A 21,842-nucleotide genomic window follows, 5' to 3' on the forward strand; every position below is an offset into this window, starting at 1 on the left:
GCGAGATGAGATCCGTCTTTCTCAGGCTTTGCAGAGAGCTCCAGGTTTTGGTGCTCTCACTAGGTGGTTGGTGGCCACCGCTAGTGAAAGCCTTCTAGATGGCTGACGTGTCTGCCACCACTCTTGGAAGCCTGGGGGGCGGGGGGGGGGGGCGGTTACTAATGGATCTGGCAACTCCAGAGCTCAGCTTAGGCCCTGCAGCTCAATCGGGACTTCTGTTCCTCTCACACCACACATGGAACTGTTAAGTTCAAAGACTTGAGGCTGGAAACCTCGAGAAAGGTTTGAGATACTAGGGGTGGGGGAAGGGAGGCCAGGAGTGAGGGAGGCCTAGAAGAAAGGGAAGATTGGACGAGAAGTCGGTCAGACCTTGGGGACTCAAACAATCTATCTGCTTTGAACTTTATCCTGGGAGGAACAGGGATCTCTTGAAAATTATTTGGGAAGATGGCGTCGTAAGATGGGAGCTGAGATGGATCACTTGAGCTGTGTGAAGACAGAGGAAGGGAGGTGGAGAAGTCTGGAGGGACAGAGGCTAACCAAGGGACTGAGCACAGAAGAGCTGCAGGTTGGATGGGGTAATGACAGCGTGGGTTAATTTTCCATCCACCAAGACCTTCCCATGGGCTCCTGGGTACCCCAGTGAAACTGTCTTGGTTAGGTGACAGTTCTCTCAGGCTAGGGGACTTCCCTGGGCCAAGAAGATCTGTTCTCCAGCTGGTATATCCTGGAAGATCCTTGATATCAATAGACAGAGAGAGAAGGAGAGAGAGAAGGAAAGAGAGAGAGAGAGAGGGAGAGAGAGAGAGAGAGAGGCTAAGAGAGAAGCCAGATTGGGGGTTAGGAGGGCAGAGGAAGATATTCCATTAGGACACATACTGGTGGTAAACATCTCTTTCAGGTGCCAACTCTGCTAATTATTGGCTGTGTTAGCACAGCCAAGTCAATTTGGTAACCAAGCCCCAGCTTCTATATCTGTAAAATGTGGTTATAGAGCTATGGAGATGGCTCAGCAGGGACCTGGTGACCTGGATCAGATCCTTAAAGCTCGCATAGAAATGGAGCTAACTGACCCCACAAAGTTGTCCTCTAACGTCACACATGTTCTGTGGCATGCACACACACCCCAACATACATGCACAGCAATAATAAATCAAATATAAAAAGTAAAATATGATTATGGCTAAGACCAACCTTTGAGGCCTTGGACAAGGTGGTGTGGGTAGGGCTGCCTTAGTTAGGGTTTTACTGCTGTGAACAGACACCATGACCAAGGCAAGTCTTATAAAGAACAACATTTCATTGGGGCTGGCTTGCAGGTTCAGAGGTTCAGTCCATTATCATCAAGACGGGAACATGGCAGCATCCAAGCAGGCATGGTGCAGGAGGAGCTGAGAGTTCTACATCTTCATCTGAAGGCAGCTAGTGGAAGACTGTCTTCCAGGAAGCTAGGATGAGGGTCTTAAAGCCCACACCCACAGTGACACACCTACTCTAACAGGACCACACCTCCAAACAGTGCCACTCCCTGGGCCAAGCATATTCAAATCACGACAAGGGTTCAGCATGTTTTTTTGTTTTTGGTTTTTTGTGTGTGGAGGGGTCCGAGAACACCCAAGAAGAGGGGAGTTTTTAGGTTCTCCATCCCTCAGAGAGTCTGTGGTTATGCAGTAGGGCACCCTGGCTCTCTGGCCAGGAAGAACCTCTTCAAACCAGGGTGGGTTTCAAATCAGGTCAGCCCCAGGCTGAGAGCCCTTGGAATTAGGCCAAGGGAATTCTAGCCAAAGGCAAAGAAAACAATCTGGTTAGTCCAGGGCCACCTTCTGGAGAAAGGTGTTGTGGCTGTTTTCCTTGTTGAGACATTCAAAATGATTTTTCTGGGCCAGGTTACAAGGAGTGAGTCTCTTGTCCTATTTTGTTTGCTCTCTCGCTTTGTGCTTGCGCACTGAAAGTTGCCTCTGACCCCGGTTACTGAGATAAAGGTCTTGTAGATACCCCTGCTTTATTTTCTTTTTAAAAATCTTGTGTGTGGGGGCTGGCAAGATGGCTCAGTGGTTAAGAGCGCTGACTGCTCTTCCGAAGGTCCGGAGTTCAAATCCTAGCAACCACATGGTGGCTCACAACCATCCTTAACAAAAGCTGATGCCCTCTTCTGGAGTGTCTGAAGACAGCCACAGTGTACTCACATAATAAATAAATAAATCTTAAAAAAAAAAAAAAAACCTCTTGTGTGTGTAGGTTGTGTGCCTGTGTGTGTATGTGTGTGCGCACGCATTCGCTAGAGTATGCACACAAGTGTCAGTACTTGCACAGATGCCAGAGAAAGGCATCAGGCACCTTCTCTATCACTCTCCTCTGCCTTATTTCTTTGAGACAGGATCTCTCACTGAGCCAGGCTGGCTACCAGAAAAATCCAGCCTTTTTTGTTTGTTTGTTTGTTTGTTTGTTTGTTTGTTTGTTTGTTTTGAGACAGGGTTTCTCTGCGTAGCCCTGGCTTCCTGGGACGCACTCTGTAGACCATGCTGGGTCCACCTGCCTCTGTTTCCTGAGGGCTGGGATTAAAGTTGTGCGCCACCAGGCTGCCTTTTTTTTTTTTTTTTTTTGTGAGTGCCTGGTTCTGAACTGAGGCCCTAACAGTTACCCACCGAGCGTTCTTAACTACTGAGCTATCTCCCCATCTCTCTGGTCCCTACATTATTATTGTTTTCTTTCTTTCTTTCTTTCTTTCTTTCTTTCTTTCTTTCTTTCTTTCTTTCTTTCTTTCTTTCTTTCTTTCTTCCTTCCTTCCTTCCTTCCTTCCTTCCTTCCTTCCTTCCTTCCTTCCTTTCTTTCTTTCTTCCTTCCTTTTATCTTTGGGTCCTTCCTTCCTTCCTTCCTTTTCTTCATCTTCAGCATACTGGATAATTGAGCCCGAGGCCTCGCACATTGAGCAAGCAGTGCTTTCACCACTGAATTACACCCAGCCCTTTGTATACCTTCTCTCGGGTGCTCATTACTGCCCCTGAGTGAGGAAGGTCCTACTTCCTATTCACCCCTTTGTAGGGGTAGGGAAACCTAGGCTGGGAAGAGTTCACCCACGTGTGTATAGACTGACCTACATTTACTGATCTACATTTACTGATCTACATTTACTTGGCCTGTGGCTAGGTCTGTGCACTTGGAGCCCACGGTTCGCACAGCACCTTGAATTATCCAGTAAGTAAAACTGGGCCAAAAGCCACTAAGAGAAAAATAGTTAACACAAGGTACAGCAGTTGTCAGCTTGGCAGCACAGACCGTTGTATTCGTATGACACCTGCCAGAGAGAATTTAGCACAGGGAAACACGAATCTTTCCCAAATCACTGGCCTGATTCTTCCAGTCATATCAAAACAAAACTTCTTTGGGGAGAGGAGGTGCTGGAAAGGGAACCCAGAACTTCACAAGCACATGCTAGGCACATGCTACCAACCCGATAGTGAATTGTCATAAACAATTTCCCTCATGCCAGGCCTTCTCTGAGAACCTCATACCCCTTGCTTGACTCAATCTTCCCAAATGGTCCCAAAGAAAGGGGCTCAAATGGAGACGTTCAAGAATTTCTGATGGTCATGTGACTAGTGAGCAGAAGAATTGGGTTTCAAAATCACCTAGCTCAGTGTAGGGAACTTGTCTGGGAGGTAGAAGGCTCTCCATTCAATCTTCAGCACCAGAAAAATAAATAAATAAAGCTAGTTAATTAACATAGCACTGTCTCCAAGGGCTGTGCACTTAATCACGTTGACTACTTCCTATACAATTTGAAGCACATCCTGTTTCCTTCTTTGCTTTGGCTGCCAGGAAGCTCAGAGCCACGCTTTGGGTTATATCACAGTCCCCGTCCTTAAAAAACTTTCCATCAGCCGCTGCTGTATTCAGAATTTCGTGTTTCTTCCTTCCTTCTCCTCTGGCCTTCTGCCCAGGCATTCATTACTCCTTGATTCCTGCTCTTTAATTATTGATCAAATGGTCTTTAGGCTGCGGCGGAAACCACCTCCAAACCCTTTTTGGAATCGGCAGGACATAAGACATTTATGAGATGAATAGGGACCTTCCGACTGGCTGAGCTCGCCAGTCACAGCCGTGCAGGGTGAGCGTCTTTGAGCAGCTTCCAGGGCCAGAACAGTGAAAGTTTTCTGCATTACACAGCTCTGCATAAGTTAGCGCCGCACCCATATATGCTAGCGCTATAGCAAACCAACCTTGACACAACCTCAGCACTCTACTAAAAGGAAGCTCTCCCAGTGGCCTGGTGGGTAAAGTGCTTGTTACAAGCACGAGGAGTGGAGTTTGAGTGGAGTTTGGACCTCTCAAACCCAGCCCACGCAGGACACAGGTGGACATGGAGGTCCAGCTAGAATCCCAAGGCAGGGAAGTGGAGTGGGATCTTTGGTGCAAGCCAGTAAGCTAGAGGAGCAAAACCAGGGAGCCCTGGCTTTAGTGGTGGGACCTTGCCTCAATGTCTAAGGTGGAGAGGGATGGAAAAAGATACCCAGAGCTCTAAATGAGTGCTAGCAGCTGCGCGTGTGCACACACACTACACATATATTTGAAAAAGTAGAAAAAACAAACCCGAATCTCTTCCAATGTACGCCCTGGCCAGTATAGGGATGGGGTAAAACCCAGACTGATTCAGGTTCTGCCACGTTCCTCGTGTGGCTTCCAAGGTCACCCTGGTGCTGGCATTCCCTTGGCAGATGGGAGAGAGAGAGAGAGAGCACATGCATGCTTCCTAACCACGCTGGCCTGGATGTGGTGCCACGTCATCCCTGCCACTGTCCCGTTGGTAGGAAAAGTCACATATTTGCACATAATTGCAAGACAGGCTGGAAAAATGTAGTCTGGGCTGCTTTTCCCTGAAACAGCTCTAAACCTGGAGGGGAGGCATCTTTGGTGGAGAGCTGACACAGGTCCAGCTCGTGTATATATGGATGCAGAGTGGCCACAAGAGGGAAAATGGGCTTGCCTTGCTTTCGAGGAACCCATAGGTAAAAGCATTAAGGGCTGGGGAGATGGCTCAGTGGGTGATGTTTGTGTCACTGTAATGTCAGTACTGGGGGAAATGGCTCTTTAGAGCCCATTGGCTAGCTGGCCTATCTGGATTACAGCATTTTATCTTCAGTAAAAGACCTTGTCTCAGAAAAATAAAATAAAGAGAAGAGCGTTTAGAGAGTTTGTTTGTTTTTTTTTTTTGTTTATTTATTCTTTCTTTTTTATTGGATATTTTCTTTATTTACATTTCTTTTTTCTTTTCTTTTCTTTTCTTTTTCTTGGGGTTTTTCCCCCCCATTTTTTATTAGGTATTTAGCTCATTTACATTTCCAATGCTATACCAAAAGTCCCCCATACCCACCCACCCCCACTCCCCTACCCACCCACTCCCCCTTTTTGGCCTTTGGTTAGAGCACTGGCTGCTTTTGAAGAGGACCTGAATTCAGTTCCCAGCTTTACATGGGAATCTGTAACTAAAGCGCCAGGGATTTGACACCCTCTTTTGGCCTCAAAGGTACCTGTACACTCTCTCTCTCTCTCTCTCTCTCTCTCTCTCTCTCTCTCTCTCTCTCACACACACACACACACACACACACACACACACACGAGCATGCACTTTAAAAAACAAACGAATCTTAAGAAAAAAAAGGGAGGGGTGCTAGAGAGATGGCTCAGTGGTTAAGAGTACTGGCTGCTCTTCCAGAGGTCCTGAGTTCAAATCCCAGCAACCACATGGTATCTCATAACCATCTGTACTGTGATCTGGAGCCCTCTTCTAGCATGCAGGTGTACATGCAGACAGAGCATTCATATACATTAAATAAGTAAATAAATAAATCTTAAAGAAAAATATTTCAGTGGAAAGCAGTTGAGGATGCTGCCCTCTGGCCTCTATAGCATGTGTGCATCGCAGCCTCTGATGCACAGTAGCCTCTCTGACACATACACACGGAGCATTTACATTTAAAAAAATGTTGTGTGCACATATGGAGGCCAAAAGTCAACATCCCTCCTCAGTCACACCACCAGTAGCTTTAGAGATAGAGAGTCCCTGACTGAAACGGAAGCTCATTGGCTTAGCTAAGCTGATTGGCCAAATGACAGTCAGGTATTTGTCTCTACCTCCCAAGGATAGGTTTACAGGCTGGGGCAGTCACATGACATCAGCTGGGTTGTTCGTTTGTTCCTTTGTTTGTTTTTGAGAGAGGGTCTTTCAGTGTGGCCCGGGCTGTCCTGGAACTCTCTCTGTAGACCAGGCTGCCCTTGAACTCAGTGATCCAAAAGTCCAAGGGCTGGGATTAAAGGCCTGCGCCACCACACCAGGCCACACCCAGCATTTTTTTTTTGTGGGTGCTGGGGTTTGGAAGTCAGGCCCTCATGATTGTGCGGCAGACATTTTAAGGACGAGCCCTTAAATGGCTTTACATTTGCAGTTTAAACCAAACTTTTGTCCCCAAAGGAAATATGGAGAGCACCTTAATAGGAAACAGTCAGCGACTGGATCTTCGCTAGTTTTTAAGGTCGTAGAAAAGAGTCAAGCAGGATGCCCCAACTTTTAGCTTGGTTGCCTAATTCCGTGGTCTTTTCCGAGATAACAGCTTAGTGCTGAGCTCTGGGTGGGCATTGGGGGACTCATAACAAATGAGTTAAGGTCTTAACCTGCAGCTTACTGAACTACACTGAGGAGGCAGCGCAATGAATGGATCGGCCTGAGGTCTGGAAGCACAAGGCTGGAGTCTTAGCTGTTACATAGCTGGATGAGGAAGAAACCACATGACCTCTCTGGTTGTCAGATTCCCGGCCCAGTGGGTAAAGTCTATTGTGATAATCAGGACGACCTGAGTTAGAATAGACCCTATAAATTGTCCTCGGATCCTCGTCCGCAACCCGGTGCTCACCCCTCGTCCGTCCGTCAGCCTCACTATTCTCATCCGAAGGATGGAGTTAACAGGCTGACATCAGGCGGTTGGAATCTGGCCGCATTGTGGACTCTGCCTCCCTGGGATAAGTGTGTGGCCTCTTGCCCTGTTCCAAGGACTGTCTCACACACACACACCCTCAACACACACACACGCGCACATGCACACACACACACACACACACACACACACACACACACACACACACCCGCGCGTTCCCGGCAGAGGAGGACCCCGAGTTCACAAGACGCGGCTTCCTGGCCGCATTCCGGAGAAGGAGCTTTGCGCCGCAAGTCCCATCCCCCGGTCGTCCGGCTCAGGAAACGCAGAGAAAGCCAGGAACCCGGCCTGCCAGGCCCCGGGGCCCTCCGCCCCGTCCTTCGGCTTCAGGAAGCGCGCTGGCGGGAACGCCCTGCCCGTGGGTGGGAAAAGCTCGAGCCGCTGCATCGCGGCGTCCCTGGGTGCAGCGAGCTGTCACCGCCGCCGCCGCACGCCCCTGCCGCAGCCCCATCCCTGCGCCAGTGCGGCAGCCGCGTGGCCGGGATCCTGCAGGCGCCACCGCGCGGGGGTGCAGGCAGGGAAGGCGTGGACCCAGAGCTCGCTTTGAGGGGGCGACCTGCTTAGGGTGTGTGGGTGAGTGCTCCACTGGGTCGCTAGGACATTGCTAGACCGGTTGGCATTAGACTCCGGGTGTCTCTTTGAGTCTCAACTTGTGCTTGGCTCCCGGAAATTTAGTTTCTTAATGGTGGAGATCTCAAAAACTGTTCCGGACCTAGAGACTACTGTGATGGGCAGACCGTGATCCCTTTTCACCAATGAGAGTCAAGGAAGAAAAAGATGGAGGACATGAAAGGGCGGTGCTTTCGAGTATAGCCTGAGCGTTGGAACCAGTCATTCCCGGGCTCAGGACCCAGCTTTCCCCCTTACTGTGTGATCTTAAGTAGGTTCCTTAACTTCTCTGAGCTTCCGGGCCATGTCCTTTTTAAAGAGTCTTTCAACTCTAAACCCAGTTAGGTTTCCCCACTGCACCCTTCTAGCCCACATGGCCTGATTCCTTGAGACACTTAGTGTCAATAGTATTAAACAATTGTTAATCGGTGCCTTGTCTTTCCACTTCAGAAGCACACAAAGTTCAGGAAGATAGGGACCTTCGCTAAAGTAAGACTGTGTAGCGCTGACACGCGTTAAACATCCAGGCATTTGTTGCGAAGTGAAGAGCGAAGGGATGCAGAGATGCGCGCCAGATGCCGCTTTAAGGGCGGAAAAGCACCAGAAATGAATAAACACCATTCCTATCGTCAAGGAGGTCCCAGACTGGCTAGGAAGGGGAATGAAACGGACTTGTGCAAAGAAGATGGTCCTAAGTGTGTGCTAACAGGGCTTAAACAGGCCTGGAGAGAAACACTAATGGGGGAGCAGCCGGAAAGACAGAGTTGAGAGACACCGGGTCCCTAGAGTGCTGGGATAATGGATCTCACTTCCATCACAATGTACAAAGTACTTAGTTTGCATAAAGTATGGACGTACCTTTTTTATCCTAAGGAAGTGGGGGAATTGATGGAGACTACCGACTTGTTCAAGTCCTCCTCCCCTTTTGGAGGCGGGGAGCTGCGCTGAAGATGAATTCCCAAAGCCTTGTGCACGCTGATGACCATTGAGATAGATACATACATCCTCAGCTTTAAGGCCTCAGCTACTCATGCGCACCACTTTTGGTTTAGGTCCAAATAAACTGGTGATTTTAGGTAAGGAGCATTGCTTCTCTGACTTGCTTTACCTCTAAGCCTGTTTGCCAAAACTAGAAAGAGTAATAAAGGCTTCCTATAACATGACCAGATAGTTGGTGTAAAGTACTTATCACTTGTGATTCTTACGTTTATGCTAAAGGGTTCATAGGTGCTTGAGGAATGACCGTGTAAAACCGGTGCAGTGTGGGAGTCCTGGGTCGTGAAAGGACTAAAAGCGGCGCCATTTGGAGGTTAGGAGGCAGATGGAGGGTGGCTTCATCCCTCCCTACTCTCACTTTCCTTGATCCCTAGGAGACTTTGCTCCTGGCCTCATTCATTATTGCATTATAATTTACTGTTTGCAGACCAACAAAGGTGAGCCAACTCTAGCTTGGTTAGCATTCTTTTTATATAGGCTTTTACAGCCATATTTTCTGATGACACAGTAATACGTGCTGCTTGTAAAAAAAAATTAAATAGCAGGAAGATATCACAGGGGGAAATTGAAAGTGCAAGTTTAGGCACTGAGAGCTGACAGCTTGCTGTTCTTTGGCCTGGGGTGGGGGAGGGGACATCTCACCATGTGAGCACTGACTTTTCTGTGTCAGTATGTCTGGGAGATTGGATGCCCAGATCTTTTCTAGATGTGTCTGTGAGGATGCTTCCAGAAGAGATCTGTATTGGAGTTGGTGGACTGGGTAAAGATTGAAGTTGGTAAGTGTATAGCTAGGGGTTTGTGCCCTCCCCAACTCACACGCGCGTGCGCGCGCACGCACACACACACACACACACACACACACACACACAGTGCTCCCCACCACCACCACAGTTGTATGCCTGTGATGCATACAAATCCCAGGACTTGCAAAGGCTCAGCATGTGCTCCGTCATGGTCTTACAGCCCCAGCTCCTAAAGTTCTAAACTTAGTTTTTTTTCCTCTGGGCTGAAGCTCTTACTGTGAATGAATGAATAAATGGTTGCTGGGATCCTGAGTCTTGGGCAAAGAATTCTATATTTAGGAGCATTTACTGGGACCCCACCAAAAATGGGATGGGATTTGTGGAACATTTTTTTAAATTTTTTTATTTTGGAAGAGGTATCTTATGTAGTTCAGGCTGGCTTTGAGCTGATCCTCAAAGCTGATACCTTTGGAGTGTGGGGATTATAGGCATGTGATGTCACACTCAGCTACCTTTGGGACTTCCTCACCACTACACACAGTTGGCATGGGTACCTTCTGCTGATGTGGACCGCAGCTGTATTTTCATACATTTTCCTCCCTCTTAGCATCCAGTTGGGTCTCTTTTGGAAAGTTCCTATGCATGCACAGAACAAAACAAAACGCATGGGGAAAAAGGTGAAAGTCCTCTTCTTTCCCTTTTTCTTTTGGGCCTCTGAATTTCTCCCTATATGTAGATTAAACACACATAAGCCACAGGTTTCAGGTCCACCTGTGATTCTGTGACTCTCACAGCTGACATCACTCCGCAGACACCTGCTCCCGCCTAGTCACACAAGCCAGTTTGTTTTACTGCAGGCTCCTTGAGGACGGGGCTGTCGTTAGTTCTTAGAGGCCAATGCATGGGGCACTTATTGGAAGAGCATGGTGAAACAGTAACAGCAGCCCGGGGATGTCGCTAAAACAGTAGAGCACTTGTCTACCATGCCTGAAGGCCTGGGTTCAGTTCCCAATCTCTCTCTCTCTCTCTCTCTCTCTCTCTCTCTCTCTCTCTCTCTCTCTCTCTCTCACACACACACCCAATCAACTACCATTTCCTAGCATGAACAGAGTTCTAAGTTGTTGTTGTTTTCCATGACAGGATTTCTCTGTGTAGCTCTGGCTGTCCTGGAACTCAAATGTAAACCAGGCTGGCCTCAAACTCAAAGATCCAACTGCCTCTGCTTTCATAGTGTTGGGATCCAGGGCATGAGCCACCACTGCTGGAGTGCGGGGTAAGCTTTTAACAGTTCCTCCATACACTACTTCATTCAATCCACGACAATCACTATAGTAGGTATGCACTATTATTCTCTTTTTGCAGATGAGAAGCTGAGGTGCAGAGATTTGGAAGTCTGAGGTTTCATGACTGACAAACGGTGGAGTTAGGATGTAACTCCTGCTCTGTTCTGTTCCAAAGCTTTGCTGTGGTTTGTTCGTTTGTCTCAAAGCCTTTGCTTTGAGTGAGTTAGTAAGTGATTGATGGGGCCATGAACACTTCAGAGAAAGTTCCAGCTCTCCCTGTTCATGCTTGGTTCTCTCTTCTGAATGTTTTTCAGTGCCGTAAGTCAGAGTCAGCAGATAGAGGGCTTAGGAAAGGCCCTCTCTGTGCCTGAAGCAAGCCTGTGATCAAGCTTATTTTTCATGGCAAGAAGCATTTTTGAATCTCCTGGTCTAAAAATAAACCACAATTTTTAGGAGCCCTTGGGGACCAGCCCAGGCATTTCAGGACAGCTATTTGCCTATCTGCAACACAGGAAATTAATCAGAAACCCCTCCCGTCTTCCCACAGACGGGTGTTCTGGAAAGGCCCAGGGCCTTGCTGTGGTTCTTCTGAAAGACCATGGAGAAGCTAAGGACAGACTAACACACACTCTTCTCTCCGGGAGGAAGCATAGAGCAGAAACAGGTCATTCTGCTGCAAAAACCTGTAGAGAGAATGCGCAGCTGTCAACTGGGAGGTGTGCCAAGACACAGGCCCTGGGGCCTGCACAATCCACCTGGGGGCTGGAGACTGGGGAACTGGTTTCTGCTCTAATGGCCTCATTTAGTAAACCTCTTCCTTATGTCAAACCCTAGAGGTCTTCCCCTATGAAATGACTGGGTGAATTTTTTCTCTTTCCATTCCTTTTTCTTTTCTCTCTCTTTCTTCCTTTCTTTTCTTTCCTTTCTCTTCTCTTCTCTTCTCTTCTCTTCTCTTCTCTTCTCTTCTCTTCTCCTCTCCTCTCCTCTCCTCCCCTCCCCTCCCCTCCCCTCCCCTCCTCTCCTCTCCTCTCCTCTCCTCTCCTCTCCTCTCCTCTCCTCTCCTCTCCTCTCCTCTCCTCTTTCCTTCCTTCCTTCCTTCCTTCCTTCCTTCCTTCCTTCCTTCCTTCCTTTTTTGAGACAGGATCTTAAGAATGTCATGTGTTCCAGTGTGGTCTTGAACTCCTGTGGTTACAGGCCTGTACAACTCAACCTGGTGACTGGGAGTGTTCACAAGAATATTATATGACGTTAGAAGCTAGGAATATCATTGATAGTGGTGATTTTGAAAATAAAAATGATAATCACACTGTGCCTGGTGGTTTCTCTATAGTATCACAGATTTTACTTAGTTTTGGAAACAGCATCTCACCCAGGCTTTACACAAACTCATAGTCCTTCCGAAGTGTTGAAATTACAGACATGCATCACTGTGTTTGGATTATCACATTTAATTAATCAACTAATTAACTAATTAACTAATCCTTTGGTGCTGGGAATTGAACCTAGGACTTAGTGCTTGCTAGGCAAATGCTCTACCATTGAGCCAGTTTGCCAAATCTAAACAAATACCACACGGATCACCTATCACAAACGGAGGGACAGAGGCTCAGTGAACTCCTGTGAGCTGGGAAATAGGTTTGTCACATCACAACTCGAGTTTCACAAAAATGTGTGAGTTTCATGCCCAGAATCACTAAGGAACAAATGAACAGTTTGCTTATTTAATTAGAGACAGAGAATTATGTAGCCCAGAACGGCCTCAGGCCCACTAAGTTGCTGGGGATGAGAATGGCCTCAGGCCCACCACGGTGCTGAGGATGGCCTTAACTTTGTTTTAAAAAACCTTTATTTTAAATCCCTGTACTCAGGAGGCAGAGGCAGACCTCTGAGTTTGAGGCCAGCCTCCCTTACAGATCTAGTTCCAGGACAACCAGAGCTACACAGTGAAACCCTGCCTTGAAAACATCGACAACACCACCAACCAACTTTATTTTTATTTATTAATTTTTTCATGTGGATGAGTGTTTTTTTTTAAACGATTTATTTATCATTATATCTAAGTACACTGTTGCTGTCTTCAGAAGCACCAGAAGAGGGCATCAGATCTCATTACGGATGGTTGTGAGCCACCATGTGGTTGCTGGGAATTGAACTCAGGACCTTCAGAAGAGCAGTCAGTGCTCTTAATCGCTGAGCCATCACTCCAGCTCCCATGGATGAATGTTTTGCTTATGTGTATGTATGTGTATCATGTATGTACCTGGTGCCTGCAGAGACCAGAAAAGAGTATTCGATCCTTTGGAGTTGGGGCTGCAGAGTGTTGTGAGCTTCCATGTGGGTGTTGGGACAGAACCTGGCTCCTCTGCAAAATGCTCTAACAAATAGGCTATCTCCCCAGTTCTGAACTCTTTCTTTCTTTCTTTGAGACAGGATTTCACTATGTAGCTCTGGTTGTCCTAGAACTTACTATGTAGACCAGGTTGGCCTAGAACTCACAGAACTCTGCCCGCCCTCTGCCTCCCAAGTGTTGGGATTAAAAGCATTTGCTACTATGCCGGTCTCTGCAGTTGAATTCCTGAGTTTTCTGGCTTTACCTCCTGAGTGCTGGAATTAGAGGTATATGCTACCACATCCAACTATGCAGTGTTTGTGATTGAAGCCAGGGCATTGTGCATACTAGACAAATGCTCTACCAACAGAACTGTATCCCCAGCCCCAAAGGGTACTCCAGGTTGGCCCTAAATGTGTGATTCTCCTGTTTCACCCTCTTCAGCATTTGCCTACCAGCGCTCATGGCCATGGATGGCATTATTTTTTAAGACATGTTTTCTTATTTGTAGCCCTGCTTGTCTCAAACTAGCAATGCACCTGCCTGCTGAGTGCTGGGATTAAAGATAGGAATGTGCCACTGCCACACCCAGCTGGAGGTCAACAGGATACAAGTTATAATGTATCCACGGCCCTGTGAGAGCTGGAGTCAATGCCACCAGGTACAGAGAGCAAAGAGGGTTGGTCTTTTTGCCTTGGGAGAAATAGGAGGACGCACACAGGAGATGAGGTGACAAGCAGAAGGGCGGATGTGGGAAAGCGGTGGGTGTGCTAAGGGAAGTTTGGGTAAACTTCAGAGCGTGTGTATGAAGGTAGGAAGTGAGAATACCAGGCCATGGATTTGGCCTTTGTTCCATAGGCAATAAAGAGCTTACACAAGAGGCGTCTCCAGAGACCAGCCATACTCCTGCAGTCAGAGAGGAAGCAGCTCTTAGCCATCTGTGTCCCGGCTTGTGCAGGCTGCTGGGTGCCAGCGCGTGGGAGGGCGCCCACAGAACGTCTCTGAATGTGGCCTGTGCGCTGCAGGATTTAGGTCCTGAGCTACCTTCAAAGTCCACTTCCCCCCAGGGGTTCTCTTGGCCCTAGTACTTTGTACATAGAAGGCATTGGGGGGACTTTTTGAGACCATGTGGCCCACTGCCGATTCCCATTTTAAAGAAGGAAAAGTAAGGGATATAGATGGGAAAGGACTTTCCTGGCAGCACCTGAGGAATGAATGTGGAGCCAGTGGGACTAGAAGTCATGACCTCTGAGCCACGCCCAGTCCCTTCTCCACACTCACTGAGTAAGAGGTGTTTGGTTGAGCGATGACTTCATTTCAGGCCCTAATCCCTTTGCATGGACGATTTTACTGCACCCTCCCAACGTCTCTGAAAGCGTTTCTTTTGAGCGCGGTCTTGCCTTCCAAGTCAGGTTTCCTCCGGAGCCTAGCCCAGGTCCGGGGCACCTAGCTAGGAAGGCAATGAAAACTTGGCTGGGTTCAAACCTTGGGCTTGGAAGTGGGAGGGCTTAAAAAAAGGACCAAAGGAGGCGTGGCCTGGCATACGCCCCGCCCCGGAGCGCTGACGCCACACAAGGCCCCGCCCCTCATTGTCAGTCTGGGGGAGCCTGAGCAGGCGCCGGCCGCTGGGAGCGGAGCGCCGGATCCTCCGGCGGCGGGAGCGCGGGCCGCAGCCGCTGAGGTGAGGCGGCGGCGGGAGTGTGGCGAGGCGGGCGGCCTGGGAGTCCGGCTTGTGTGCCGGGGGTGAGGGGGTCTCGGCCGGGGTGTCCCGGGGACGGCGGGGAGTGCGCGCGGGTTCTGGAAGCGGAGCCGGGAAGGGGAGGTCTCCGGTGGGCCAGCCGGAGAGAGTGTGGCTGGAGTTGGAGGGAGAGACTCAGAGATTTTTTTTTCTTCCTGAGGAGGGGGAGGGACGTTTCTGAGGAGACTGGGGAGACGCCGAGTGAGGGCGAGCGCGGCTGTGGCGGCCAGGGAGGGAGGCGTCGGGGTCCTCGCCGGGCTCCGCGGGGCGGCGAGCCGGGAGGAAGGAAGTGAGCGGACAGGAAGGGCCGCGGCCGGTGTGCGGGACGCGACGCGCGGGGGGCCGGGGAGAGGCCCGCGGCGGCCCCGGGGCGTCCGCAGCTGTCGGCCCCGGGGCTGCGGCCCGCCCGCCCGCCCGCGCGGCTCCCGCCGGCGCGCTGCTCCCGTCTCGCGGGCCAGACCGCCGCGGCCCGGGAAGGAATTCGAGGCATTCGCTTTGTTTAAGTTGCCAGTCGACAGTCCCGAGGACTAATTAATGGTGGAATCTGCAGGGGCACTCGGGTAGCCGCCGGCCCCCTCCCGCCGCCGCGGTGAACTTTCCGCAGCGCGCACCCCGCCCCGCGGCCCGGCAGGGAAGGGAGCCATGGCTTCCCGAAGCGCAGGAATGAAGTGCGGTTTCGGGAGCCGCTTTTGGCCTGCGGCTGGCCAGGCGACTAGCGAGGTGGAAGCCGGCGTCCCGGGCACGGGCACTGGCACGGCGGGGCTGGTGGGTTCCGCAGCCCGGTGGGGACCTCTCCGAGGTGCCTGCGGTTTCTGCTAATTACCTCGCAGGAGCCTCAGCCGGCCGAGAAAGACCCATCTTGCTATGGAGCATCTGTTTCTTCATCGCGTCAGCCCCTTTCCTAACACTGCAGAGCTTGTTGTGGCTTGTTTCGGAAATGCCGAGGCGGGTGCTCACACTTCGGGGTGGGAGAGGGGAAGAGAGCAGGCAGCCCCCCCCCCCATCCCCCTTCACACACCTCCAAAAAAAAAAAAAAAATCTCCGCAGTGTTCTTTAACCGAGCAGCTTGCAGATTCTCTGTCGCACCTTCGATGACTTGAATGACCTTGGGGGAAAGGATTGTGCTTCTGAGCGCCTCGTGGTGGCTTTTCTGTCCATTCAGGAGAAAATAACTCTCTGGACCTCAGTGCCTTTTGGAAGATATTTTTGAGATTTGGGGTTTGTTCAGGGTATTTCTTTTTGTCCTTTTTATTTTATTTTTTTTTCCAACTGCTGTCTGTGGTTCTGGCTTAAGGATCTGGACTAGTGACAGAGCCGGGAAGAATTCAGATCACCTAGGAAGATTTAGCAACCCCAGATGAGGGGAGGCTATTTCCTCTGGGAAAATCTGTACAGTATGTTCCAGATTGCCTTCTGTCACTTTGTGTGCAGCTTTGGTGGCATTTGTGTGGTTAAATTCTATAACCCCCTTAGAAAATTCTTCTCTTGTTAGAAATAATTGTTTTGCACAGAATTTCCCCTTGGGGCAGATTAAGGTTTTGCTCAATTTACTCGGAAGAATTTTCCAGGTTTCTAAAATTAAATCACTTTTCTAAACATAGCAGCTAAAGTTTGAAAAACTAGAAATAGTGGGATGGGTAAGGGATGGATTGGACTATGAAGGCAGGAAGTATAGGTTCACAGCTGACCATCCACTAATAACATGGAGTTTAAAAAAGATTTGTCTTCCTGTGTATGGGAATGCTCACATGAGTTCAGGTGTTTCTGAGGCCAGATCCCTCTCAAGTTTTTGTTATAGGCAGCTATGGTTGGGAGATGCCTGACATGTGTGCTGGAAACTGAACTTTGGTCTTCTGGAGAGCAAGAAGGGTTCTTAAACATTTTGCCCTCTCTCTAGTTCCCATAACATGGATTGTTTGTTAATTAGCCTTCCTCCATATTTTTTTTTAAAGCCTGAAGACCAAGAAAGGAAACTCATACTGTTGAGTTGTCATTCAATAATACTGAGTATTGAGTATATTACGTAGTCATTGCAAGCCTGTGAAGTGCTAGTTGAGCAAATTGAAGGTCAGAATGTAAAAGTGACTATCCCAAGCTCATGCATATAATCAGTAAGTAGTGGTACTGGAATTCAAAAGTCAAGTCAGCTTGGAAAGCCCACAGTTCTCTCCACCATGCTGCCTTGGGAACTGAGGAACTTAGTTTCTGCATTTTTAAGTCAGCCCACTGGGTCACTGAGGTCCTTAGAGTAAGTCACTCAAGTATTTTACAATAAGTAGCCTTCTTCCAGAGTGTTGTCAGTATGCTTTGGTGGCATGTTTTTTGGTACAAAGACTATATAAAAATATATACTTTATATAGTAGATGCTTAATGTTTTGCTTATGTTGGATTAAAACAATGAATGTATTACGTTGCTCATAATTTCATCTATATAATGGAACTTGGTAGAAAGTTGTAATGATCCTACAGTAGAGGCCACCATTAAGGTGACATTCAGGATCCAGAAATTAAAACATTTTCATGTAACAGTTTTGGGACAGTAATAACTCAGTAAAGCACACTGCTTGTGTGACTCAGATAATCCAACCTGCAGGATTTGCTACAAATTTTGATGCACATAATCGACAAAATTTATTTGCTGAGTGAATGAATGTATGTTATTGATATATAATTTATATAAGATATAATTAGCCAGTGTTAGGTGTATAGTTTGAGCTTTGCTAAAGTTATAGAGTTGTACAGTTGTGAAGTGATTACCTTTATTCTTTTAAATTTTAAGGAATTGGTAACAGATTGATCCCAAGGAAGGTTAGGTTTCTGCGCTTAGATTTTATACTGTGAAATCAGAATAAACACTAGGGTGTCTGTATGCCAGGTTGGTAGGAAATAGGGAAACCTTAAATATTTAATGCTGAGCATAAGAGATGAAGTAATGATTATATTTGGAAAGAAGTAGATTTTGGTTACTTCAAGGTCAAAGGATATATTTTTGCTAAAAGTAACCCTAGTTAAAGCTTCATTTTATTTTATTTGTTTTGTTTTTTGAAGACAGGGTTTCTCTGTGTAGCACTGGCTATCCTGGAATTCTGTAGACCAAGCTAGCCTCAAACTCCCAGAGATCTGTCTGCCTCCCAAGTGCTGTGCCACCACCATCTGGCTGTAGTTCCTTCTTGTTGTTGTTTTTTAATGATTTACTTTTATGTGCACTGGTGTTTGGCCTGCATGTATGTCTGTGTGAGGGTTTGGTTCTTCTGGAACTGGAATTACAGACAGTTGTGAGCTGCCATATGGGTGTTGGAAATTGAACCAGAGTCCTCTGGAAGAGCAGCCAGTGCTCTTAACAGCTCTTCTCCAGCCTCTTGAAATGTTAACACGTTCACATAATAATGCTTAAGGGTAGAGAGGCTGTGAGATGTTTGAATGTCTTGCCTTCCCACTTGTAACAGATTGATCTCTGACTTACTTTAGCCAATATTTTTCAAAGGAGAGGATATATTAGGCAGAACTTGTGGCTTGCTAGGAAGACTTTTCTTTCCTTATATTTTTCTTGAGTCACTAAACTTGACTCAAGTTGCTGTGTTGCTCAAGTCTGTCTTAGGAAATGCTAAAACCTTACCTGCAGAGCTTTTAGATGCCAGAGTCTAGAAGTAGCCACAATTCTATTTTTCTCTGTTCTCTCTCGTTTTTATTTATATTGTTTAGCCCTCCATTTCCATCTGTGAGTTTGTCTGAGGATGAAAACTCTTGTTAGCATCAACTATTGTCCTTTCTTCCTTAGACTATTAGAAAATAATAATTAAATTAAAATACCCTCCAGACTACTCAACATTTTGGGTGACTGTAGGGAGAAAATTATAGTAGCTTACTTCATAGTTATGAAGTAGTTATCCTCATTTTATACATCAAGGAGCTGAGCTCAGATCAGTTACTTCTAGACCCTGTGAGGGGCAGACATTCTACTCTAGTGTAGTGGTGGGGGTAGCTCAAAGAACACACTTTAAGATTTTTTTTGGGGGGGCGGGGTTTCGAGATAGGGTTTCTCTGTGTAGTCCTGGCTGTCCTGGAACTCACTCTGTAGAACTAGGCTGGCCTCGAACTCAGTAATTTGCCTGCCTCTGCCTCTCAAGTGCCGGGATTAAAGACATGTGCCACAACGCCTGGCACACTTTTAAGATTTTAAGATGTTAAAATTGGAGGTGCAGTATAGTAGGCCTGATGCTGCTGTGCTAACGAATTTGTAGCTCATCTTTTATTGCACAATTCCTTCTCATACTCAGCATTTATTATTTTTAAGTATAGTACTTTGTATTCATTTACTGTTTGAGCCACTCCTTCCCTTTACACATGATCCAAAGTTCCCATCTCTGTAGTTTGTTATCCAGGAACTTCATACTTGGCCTGGGCCCTCGCTTTGTTTTATCTGGACAGTCTTATTTAATTATTTAATTTTAGTTTTGAGACAGGGTCTCATATAGCCCAGGGTGATCTCAGACTCACTGTATAGCTAAGGACGTAGTGGGGGGTGGGGGAGAAAGTATGTTTATATGTGTGTTGTAGGGGATTACATATTCTGAGTAAGTGTTTTGCCAAGTTTTTCTTTCTTCTCTTTCTCACATATGATGGGTAAGTGCTCTTTTACAGAACTGTATCCCCAGCCTGTTCTTACCTTGTGTTTTGAGATAGTTGTTAACTAAGTTGCCTGGGTTTAAACTTACTCTGTCAACCCGGGTGACCTTGAACTTCTCTTTTGTAAAGATTTATCTTTGTGTTTGAGAGGGAAAATTCTGTATGTGGGCTCCTTTGTGTAGGCAGGGTGGGAAGAAACAGGAGGAGACTTGGAAAAGGAGGGAGAAAAAGAAAGGGAGGAAGAGCTGAGCAGTACGAGGATTGTGGCATTTGTGAAACCTCTAGATTTTTAAGTTGGTGCTGGGATCTGAACTCTGGTCCTCAGATTTGTATAGAAACAGTTCTTTTTAAAAATCCCTTTAAATTATTATTTTTTTAATAGTGGACTTCATCCTGTCTCTGCTCTGGGAGAGGTTTTTGTTTTTTGTTGTGTTTTTTTTTTTCTTCTTCATTCCAGACAGGGATTTAAACAGCTATCCTGGAACTAACTTTGCTGGCATTGAACTCAGAGACCCACCTGCCTTTGCCTCCCGAGTGCCTAAGTTTATGCTGCGTATCAGAGATACTTCTCACTACCCTGTCTTGTTAGTCCTTTTCCGTTATTCCCTATTACTGGCTTTTGTTGCTTTTCTTCGTAGGACCTATTATGATTTATTCATTATGATTTATAATGATACACCTGCTTCCATGATTATTATCTGTCTTCCTACTATACTTTGTAGGAGCAAAGAAGTCATTTATTTTGTTCTTGAGTGTATGTATCCCTAATACCTATCACAGTATGGCATATTATATTTAATAAATATTTAATAATTATATTCAAAAGCTAACACCTTTGTTTGTATCATCTTTTTTGGCCCTCCCACTCTCCCTCCCTCTTTCTTTTAGTTTTTCTAGACAGGGTTCTCTGTGTAGCCCTGGCTGTTCTGGAACTCACTTTGTAGGTTAGGCTGGCCTTGAACTTGGAGATCCACCTGCCTCTGCCTCTGCCTCCCGAGTGCTGGGATTAAAGGTGTGCATTACCACCACCATCACCAACTGGCGCTGCTTTACTCTCTAAGTGGTTCCATTCTTCAAGAATCAGCTGTTTTTCATTGCTGTCATCCTGACTTTGCCATAGTAAATTTATTGTCTCCGTGTGCTGTTGAGATGGTTCAGCAGATAAAAGTGTTTACCACCAAGTCTAAACAGCCTGAATCTGGTCTGAGACCCAGAGAGCAACAATTCTTATAAGTTGTCCTTGACTTCTACATGTATGCCGTGCCATGCAGGCATATACATGCATGCACACACATACATGCATACAAAGTAAATAAATAGAAATGTAATAAAAGTAAAGTACCTCTTCTATGTGGTATTTTTATTGATATTCCTTATGTTCTTGACAAATAATATTGGCTTGTCTTAATCCTAATTTATCTTGTTGGATCAAAAGCTTTATCAAAAATATTAAAAAATGTTTAGGTGGGTATAGTGGTGCATGTGTTTAACCCCAGTATTTGGCATGCAGAGGCAAGTGGATCTATGTGAGTTTGAGGCTGGCTGGTCTACATAATGAGTTCTAGGACAACCAGAGTTACATGGTGAGACCCAGTCTCAAAAAACAAAACAAATTACATTTATTGTGTATGTGTTTGCACACCACAGTATATGTTTGGAGGCCAGAGAACAACTTGGGTATATTTCTCCCTTTGACTCCTGGGGATAAAACTCAGGTTGTCAGGCTTAGCAGTAAGTGCCTGTATCCACTGAGCCATTTTGTTCTCTCTCTCAAACAACAAACAAACAAAAAAACCAACTATTTACTGTGTGTGTTCTGTATGCTTGTGTGATGAGGTCAGAGGACAACTTTATGTAGTTGTGGAGTTGGCTTTCTTTTCCAGCTTTATGTGGGCCTCTGAGACCTAATTCAGGTCACCAAGCTTGACAGCAGGCACGCACCTTTACCCATTTACTCACCTTGCTGGCTCTCCCCTCTTTATAATCTTACAATTTATTATACTTGCCATGTTTTTGTTGTTGTTGTTAGTTTAATAGCTTATATCTTTAAGAAATTATTTTATTTTTTAATGTGTCAGTGTTGCAACATGTGTACAGGTGATCTTGGGGGCCAGAGGAGGGTATGGGAATCCCCTAGAGCTGGAGTTAGTCAGTTTTGTTTTCCATTATCAGAACTGGTAGCCATACTCTGATCCTTTAGAAGAGCAGCTAAGATTCCTAACTGCTGAGCCATTGCTTCAACTCCCATACTAGCTTATGTCCTAATTGCATAATTTGATAAGGAATTTGAATTCAGAAGTTATTTATATTATTTAGTAATTCTCTAATCATTTCACTGAACACTGCACATAGTAGGTCCTCAGTAGAGGGTATTTTGTGTGCATTTAACAAGCACAGCATCGGGTGGGTGTCTTCCTCTACCCATCTCCCTCATATTTTGAGACAAGTTCTTTTAGTGAACTTGGTAATAGTGAACAGTGGACTGACTAGACTAGCTGGTCAGCAGACTTTTGGGATCTGCTTGTCTT

General features: G+C 46.7%; 1 protein-coding gene across 6 annotated transcripts in view; it reads left to right on the forward strand.

Annotated features, from left to right (window-relative positions):
* Nucleotides 1-7,388: 7,388 nt before the first annotated feature.
* Nucleotides 7,389-21,842, forward strand: part of Luzp1 (leucine zipper protein 1) — a 92,117-nt gene continuing 77,663 nt past the window's right edge. For 4 of the 6 annotated variants that reach the window (XR_390755.2, XR_390753.2, XM_030253588.1 and 1 more), the window contains exon 1: nt 14,544-14,630. The gene's annotated coding sequence lies outside the window, so the exon portion shown is untranslated. Of the gene's footprint in view, nt 7,563-14,540; nt 14,631-21,842 lie in introns of those variants that run through there. The other 2 variants (XM_030253587.1, NM_024452.2) reach the window with 2 other exon arrangements.

The sequence above is a fragment of the Mus musculus genome, chromosome 4, assembly GCF_000001635.26.
Source record: "Mus musculus strain C57BL/6J chromosome 4, GRCm38.p6 C57BL/6J".
Lineage (NCBI taxonomy): Eukaryota > Metazoa > Chordata > Mammalia > Rodentia > Muridae > Mus > Mus musculus.